The sequence below is a fragment of the Oryctolagus cuniculus genome, chromosome 2 (genome assembly GCF_964237555.1).
Source record: "Oryctolagus cuniculus chromosome 2, mOryCun1.1, whole genome shotgun sequence".
NCBI classification, from domain to species: domain Eukaryota; kingdom Metazoa; phylum Chordata; class Mammalia; order Lagomorpha; family Leporidae; genus Oryctolagus; species Oryctolagus cuniculus.
Genome location: NC_091433.1, coordinates 178,424,240 through 178,432,531, shown reverse-complemented (window position 1 = coordinate 178,432,531; position 8,292 = coordinate 178,424,240).

Below are 8,292 nucleotides of genomic sequence, written 5' to 3'. Positions count from 1 at the left end.
TTCTGTGCCCATCTTGATTCATTTAACTTGTTCCCAAAGTATGCTCCCTTTGGTCATTCAAACACACTCATCCTTACCAGGTTTCTCCAACTTTTTTTTTTTTTTTTTTTTTTTTTTTACTGGCAAAGTTAGTGAGAGAGGGGGACAGAGAGAAAGGTCTTCCTTTTCCGTTGGTTCACCCCCTCAAATGGCCGCTACGGCCGGCGCACTGTGCTGATCCGAAGCTAGGAGCCAGGTGCTTCTTCCTGGTCTCCCATGCGGGTGCAGGGCCCAAGCACTTGGACCATCCTCCACTGCCTTCCCAGGCCACAGCAGAGAGCTAGACTGGAAGAGGAGCAGCCAGGACTAGAACCCGGCACCCCAACCAGGACTAGAACCCAGGGTGCCGGAGCCGCAGGCGGAGGATTAGCCTAGTGAGCCATAGCGCCGGCCTTCAACATTCTTTAAAAACGTAAGAAGTCACTCTGGCACCATGACTTGCTCACTGATTCTGATTCTCTCCATCACCCCACAGCTCAGTCACGTTTGCATCCTGGCAGGTCATAGAGCATAGAGGAGCAGAATTTGTTTTCTCTAGGCAAATGGGGCACCATGGGAACCTTTTATTTTATTTTTTGTAAGACAAAGTAAAAGAGAAATCGTCGGCCGGCGCCGCGGCTCACTAGGCTAATCCTCCGCCTTGCGGCGCCGGCACACCGGGTTCTAGTCCCAGTCAGGGCGCTGGATTCTGTCCCGGTTGCCCCTCTTCCAGGCCAGCTCTCTGCTGTGGCCTGGAAAGGCAGTGGAGGATGGCCCAAGTGCTTGGGCCCTGCACCCCATGGGAGACCAGGAGAAGCACCTGGCTCCTGGCTTCAGATCAGCATGATGCGCCGGCTGCAGCGCACCGGCCGCGGCGGCCATTGGAGGGTGAACCAACGGCAAAAGGAAGACCTTTCTCTCTGTCTCTCTCTCTCACTGTCCACTCTGCCTGTAAAAAAAATAAATAAATAAATAAAAATAAATAAAAGAGAGAAATCATCCATCTGCTAGTTCACTCCCCAGATGCCTGCAACAGCCTGGGCTGGGCCAGACCAGGAGCCTGGACCTCCATCTGAGCCTCCCATGTGGGTGACAGGAACCCAGGGCCTTGCGCCATCACTGCTCCTCCCAGGGTGTGCACCAACAGGAAGCTGGGTCAGAAGTGGAGCACTCAGACCGAGCTCTTTGACATGGATGCAGACATCACCAGCAGTGGCTTAACTGCTGCACCACAACGCCCGCCCCCATGGAAACCTTTTTAAAGGATTAAAGGAGTCTGAGTTCTTCACTTCTGTCTCCTCCCACTGCACACATATTCGCCAAGAGCGCCTTCCTTCCTAATCAGAGCTCCAGCACCACTATTACCCACATGAAGTTGCAATGCAGCAGCCTACCCATTTAATCTATGAACTTGAGTGCCACAGACAGGATGGGATTTATTTAATATGGTGGCCCTGTGTTTTTATGCCTTGACCCTGGTACCTGAGCTTTCTAGTTTCTTGCTGTAAGTTACTCATTTTTCTCTCTCATCTCATATGCATCATTTTTAAATTATTCTACCATGACTTTTTTTAGTTCCTCACTCCCAATCAACATGATTCCAGATGAAAACTAGATTCATTTTTAAAAACTTCGTATTATGGGAAATTTCAGAAAAGTATGCAAAACTAGAGATAACTGTATAATGAGCCCTTCCATATCCATCAGCCAGCTTCTGTGGTGACCACCTCTCAGATCACCAAGCTGGCGTCATCCATATCCACACCTGCTTCACAGCCCCAACGGGATGACTTTGAAGCCAACCCCAGATGTCATATCACAACTGTTACTCACCACTCCACATGGTAGAGAGACGACTTCTTTTCCTTCCCTGTGGACATGAACACCAATTCCAAATACCTGACAGTTCTTCTAAAGGTTTGCACTGTTTCTATATTAATTAAAATCCTTTGTGTTGTAAATAACAAGTCAACTAGAACAAAGCTAAGCAAACGGGAGTTCATTGGAAGAATACCAGAGTATCTCACAGAATCCTGAAAAAGAAATATGAATTTCTCAGGATGGGGAGAAACCTTGACAACACTGGGTCTGAACAGCACGAGATCTGAGACCCCTCGAGGTACCGTCGAGAACATGACTCACACACCTCTCCCTGGCTCTGTGCTTCGGTTCCAAAGTCTCCAGTCCTAGAAGACAGCCAGGAGAATCTGATCCCTGCTTGAGTCAGCTCTGCTGCCCTGGACCAGTTAGTCACAGCCAAGAACGAGGTTACATAGGGAGACACTACCATCAAGAGTCCACCTCTGCGAGCAGAGCCAGGGGCTTGGCAGAGAGATGGGACCAGGCAGGCTTCACGAAGTTGCTACCTCATGGAACAAGGAGACTGGGAGTCATTGAAGAAAGCTGAGGGGGCTGGCACCGTGGCTCACTTGGTTAATCCTCTGCCTTGCGGCGCCGGCATCCCATATGAGCGCCGAGTTCTAGTCCCGGTTGCTCCTCTTCCAGGCCAGCTCTCTGCTGTGGCCCGGGAGTGCAGTGGAGGATGGCCCAAGTGCTTGGGCCCTGCACCCCATGGGAGACCAGGAGAAGCACCTGGCTCCTGACTTTGGATCAGCTCAGCGCCAGCCATGGCAGCCATTTGGGGAGTGAATCAATGGAAGGAAGACCTTTCTCTCTGTCTCTCTCTCTCACTGTCTATAACTCTACCTGTCAAATAAATAAATAAATAAATAAATAAGAAAGAAAGCTGAGACCACAAAGGCAGGCAGGGGTCTTGGAGGTCATGCTAAGGGGTTTGAGATTTATGGGAAGATGCTGCGGGACTTCAAAACACTCTAGCTTTCAGTGCAGTTTTTTCTTTTATTATCACCTCATCAAGCCAAACCAGTCTTCCAGAAATCACATTGGCATTAAAGGAATATTGTTACCTCACCTCGATTTGATCTGGAAGGAGAAAAGTTTGGGTGAAGTGAGCCCAGTTCTGTCCCATAATTCAGTCACTACTGCCTACTCCGCAGCAGTTCATCTGTTTAGCTGGGTGTACTTGGAAATTTTGGAAATTCTTAAAGTCTTCGTTATGAAACACAGCCCGAGGGGCCAGCGCTGTGGCATAGCGGGTAAAGCCACCAGCTACAGTGCCAGCATTCCGTATGAGTGCTGGTCCGAGTCCCGGCTGCTCCACTTCCAATCCAGCTCTCTGCTATGGCCTGAGAAAGCAGCAGAAGATGGCCCAAGTGCTTGGGCCCCTGCACCCATGTGAGAGATCCAGAAGCAGCTCCTGGGTTCAGATCAGCTCAGCTCTGGCCGTTGTGGCCATTTGGGGAGTGAACCAGTGAATGGAAGACCTCTCTCTCTCTCTCTGCTTTCAAATAAAAAATATTAAAACAAAAACAAAAACCAGCCTGAGTTTATTTCAAGCTCTTGAAATCAGAATCTAAGTGCAGGTTTATTCTTACGTACAAAGTTAATAAGTATACTTCATAAATGACACTGATAGCTTCTGATTGAATACAGTTTGTGGATAGAAATGTTTTTCTCTGTTTTAAATGAATAAAAATACTACTTAGGCCAAAATGACAAAGGCCCAGTGCAGAGCTTTAAAAGGTTTGAAGTTAATGTTGGTAGAAGTTAATGTTCATGTGGGAATCAGTCATGTCTCATGACCCATTTTTCATCACTCATTTAGTATTTAAATGTCTGTTTTCCCCCAAATACTTTGCCAGTGCTGGGGATAGAAAAATAAACAGACAGATAGTGGGATAAACTGGTGAATAAAATGTTTAATATTATAAGATCAATGAATTAGTTGGGGAATATGTTATATCTTAATGTTAGCCGTCGCAAAGCACACCGGAGTAAGGGAAAGGGTTTATTGGGGAACACCCTACAGACCGGAGTGAAGGGGCGGCGAAGGAAAAAGGGAGAAAGAGAATATAAGAGAGAAACAGAGAGGAGAGGAGCTAGGAAGGAGAGAAGAGAGAGCAGAGAAGAGGAGAGAGGAGAGCAGAGCCAAGAGGCCAGAGGAGGAGGCTAGAGAGAGGAACTGAGAGAGAGAGAGAGAGAGAGGAACCGAGAGAGAGAGAGAGAGAGAGAGAGAGAGAGAGAGAGAGAGAGAGAAGAAGAGAAGTGCCAAACAGGCCCTTTTAAAACTTTGCCTGAGGGCGGGCAGGGAAGCAGGAGCAGCCAATCCCATTAGGATGGGGGTGGAGCCTGGCTCAGGTAGCTGGGCCTTGCGGCCACCTGGCTACAACTGCGCCAGTTTCCTAACAGAATATATAAGGAGAAGCAGCCCAGGTATAGACTTATGAAAAGGGTAGCTGGGCGATTACTTCCCACGTGTTAGGAAGACTGCGTTGGCTTGGGACATCAAGTAAAGGGATGGATGCTCAGGCACATTTTGAACTCAGGTGAGATTGAGATAATTTGAATCAGCAAATCAGGAAAAAGTTTATTTTCAAACTAAATATATTATGAAATAACTTTTGCTTCTGCTTGATGTCATTTAAGCACAGTGTTTTATCCCGCCTACATCTACTTGACAGGCATTTGCTGTTAACCCTGCTATTTGGGTCAGTCCTGCAAGGTCTCATGTCATGAGAAAGACATAAAGATGAGAGAGACTCAGCTCCTCTTCTCAAGATTGTACTACACAATGCACTAGCCTGAAAAGAATCTCTTAATTTATACAGTGCCAACAAAGGCCCAGCGGGGGACCTGCCTCCCATGCACCTTACCTGAACTTTCTGAAGACTTCTCAGACACATGGATTTCAATTTTTTTTGATAAAAACACCCTTATCAGCCATGGTAATCTGTGATTATTTTAAAATTTACTGTATATGGGAGAAACCACCATCTTTCCATTGCTTCTTGTTTATAACCCTTGCCTCTATTTCTGCTGAACTACAGTATTTTTGCTTTTTACTTGTTGAACTCTTTATTTAATGAACATTAAGCCCTTGACTGTAATGTAAATTAAAATGTTATATCAAAAATGAAAAAGGGAAGAAAGAAAAAGAGAGGTAGGAAGGAAGGAAGGGAAGGGGAGAGAAGAAGGGGATATCATTATATTCTTGGAATTTTATCAGTGAGCTACAGTGAATCTGTTCTGTTTGAATTAATATCACATTGACATGAAAAAATTATGATGATAAAAAACCCTTTATCTTTAAAAGACTTATTTATTTGAAAATCAGAGTTACAGAGACAGAGGGACAGAGAGATCTTCCATCTGCTGTTTCACTCCACAGATAGCCGCAATTGCCAGGGTTTCAAAGTTGAAGCCAGGAGCTAGAAACTTCGCCTTGGTCTCCCACCTGGGTACAAGGACCCAAGCACTTGGGCCATCCTTTGCTGCTTTTCCCATCCACTAGTGAGGAGCTGGATCATAAGTGGAACAGCTGGGACTCAAGCCAGCACCCTTATGGGATGCCAGTGTCACAGGTGGTGGCTTTACCTTCTACACCACAATGCTGGCCCCCAGAAATCCTTTATCTTTTACTTCTATTTTAACAAGCTTTTTGAAGCAACCTTATAGAATACTGCTTAGCAATAAAAAGGAATGAGTACTGATACATGCTACTGAAACTTGTGAGAAGACACCTGCACAACCAGCTTTTACTATGCCCTTATTATCCATTATAATAGTGCTAGAAACTATTATCATTATTTTAATGTAACCTAAAGTGTAATCACATCAGCTTATTAGGCAACTAGTAGTAATAATAAGCAATGCTAAGTGTCTTTGAGCTAAGTAATCCAGTAATTACATTAAGTTGATTATCCCCGTATCACACACTCCCCCTTCCCTCCACCTGGCCAGATGTGACCCTACCCTGACCCAGGTCCAGGAATGTAAAAGGGAGGTTTAAAGTTTGAGATAACAACCAGCCCCTACCCTGGAGTCAGCAACAGGTGTGGGACTTATCAGAAGTGTCAACTTGATCTATAGCATTCCCCTACAGCCTGCTTGGACATGATAATAAAAGCTCTGTAAGAATTGGGCTCGGGGCTTCTCAGAGGCTTCCTCTCTTGGAGGCACAGAGAGGCCCGGGGTTCGCACTTGTAATAAAAACGACCCTGCTAATTGGCTTCAACTTTGGTCTCTGGTGGTGTGATTTTCGGGGGCCCACGGACTGCGGGCATAACACTTGAAAATGTTACACTAGGTAAAGAAACCCACTTACATGAAAGGTGCAAACAGGCAAATCTAGAGATGGAAAGTAGATCAGTGGCTGGCCTAAGTCTGAGAAACTCGAGGGGACCTGAGGGGAGCTGGTGCTGTAGTGCAGGGGGTTAACCACCGCTTGTGATCCTGCATCCCATACGAGCACCAGTTTGAGCCCTGGCTGCTTTGCTTCTGAACCAGTTCCCTGCTCATGTGCCTGGCCAGGCAGCGGAAGATGGTTAGAGTATTCAGTCCCCTGCCACCCATGTGAGAGACCTGGATGGAGTTCCTGGCTCCTGGCTTAGGCCTGGCCCAGGCCTGGCCCAGCCCTGACTACTGCGAACTTTTGGGGAGTGAACCGGGGAAAGGAGGGTCCTTGTCTCTTCTCTGTCACTTTGCCTTTCAAATAAGTAAATAAATCTTAAAAAAAAATAAAAATAAAAAAAGACCCCTGCCTCGCATAATGGAGTGCCAGGGTTGAAGACCAGGCTCTACTCCCAAGTATAGCTTCCTGCTAATGCTGACCCTGGGAGGCAGTGGATGACAGCTCCAGTAGGGGCCCTGCTACCAAAGTGGGAGATCTGCATTAAGTTCCTGGGTCCTGGCTCTGGCTCTGGCCCTGGCTATTGTGGGCATTTGAGGAGTGAACCAGTCGATGGGAATGCTGTCTGTCTGCCTCTTAAATAATAAAAACAGTTTTTAAGTTCATGAAAAATGCACTTAAAAAAAACTATGCATAGATTTCAAGAATTTTTTGTACCAAAATAAACATCTTTTAAATCCCCATGTATGCGAAAACAAAGGGAACAGCATTCCCATGAGCTTCTCTTGAAAAGATTACAAAATAATTACTAAATACTTGGTCAACTAAGACAAAGAAAATACAGCAAAAGGATTGACAATGAACCTTGAGTCTATTAGCTGTTAGACATTCTGAAACAAAGGCAGGATTATGGTCATGGGACAGAATTTAAATGTTATAAACATTAACACAAATGGGAGGGAATGAAAAGAAAGTAGTATAAATGCATTATATCTTAACTTTTTCAAAAAAGATTTATTTATTTGTTTTAAAGAGTTATAGAGAGAAAGAGGGAGAGAGAAAGAGAGAACGAAGGAGAGAGATATCTTCTATCCCCTGTTTCATTTCCAAGATGGCCGCCAGGAGCTTCATCCAGGTCTCCCACATGGGTGGCAGGGGCTCAAGCACTTGGGCCATTTTCTGCTGCCTTTCCTAGGCCATTAGCAAGGAGCTTGATTGGAAGTGGAGCAGTCAGGATGCCGGCGTCATAGGCAACAGCTTTACCAGTATCTTCACTTTTTATGAATGACATTTAAAGCTGTTAAATCAAGTAATGGAGGTCTAAAAGAACATTAACCAAAATTTACCCAGTGAATAAGCCAAACAGAATATGCTTTTGGATTAGAAAGACCTGCCTTTAAACACTGAGCACTGCTTTATGACTTTGGGCAAGTTGTTCAGTCTCAACTTCCCTGAACAGAGGTTCCCTCAGCAGAAGTGTCTCTCAGGCTTGCTAGGTTTAGAATATAATAAATACTCATTATTTGTACATATTGGTTAAGGGAAACAGTTCAGCAAATCAACTAAATATGTAGATAAAGTTGCTTGGGATGTGATAAGTTTTCTCAAGGTATCCTGCTACATTGAGAAGGGGCTACTGTAGGGCAGGCAGTTGTTCCTGTCACTCTATTGAAGCTGGTTCAAATCCCAGCCTCTGATCCTGCATATTTTCTTTCCTACAAGATTTGTCTCCTTGGAAAATAATTGCTTGCTCTTGTCTCCAGTGAGAGATCTGAACTTACACAAAGAAACAAAATTTGTTGGTACTATCTGTTGAGTTTACTTTCCCCCAAATCAAAAAGGAAAGATTGGGGTTTTACTCTTATACTGAGAGTGGTTTCAATTTTAATTTTTTAAATTTTTGAGAGAGAGAGATCACTTCCATCTTCTAGTTCATTCCCAAATGCTGGCAAAGTCAACTCTGGGCTGGTGTGAAGAAAGGAGTCAGGGGCTGCAACCAGGTCTCCACATGGTGGCAGTGCCCCAGGTCATCGTCTGCTGCCTCCCAGGGTGTGCATTAGCAGGAA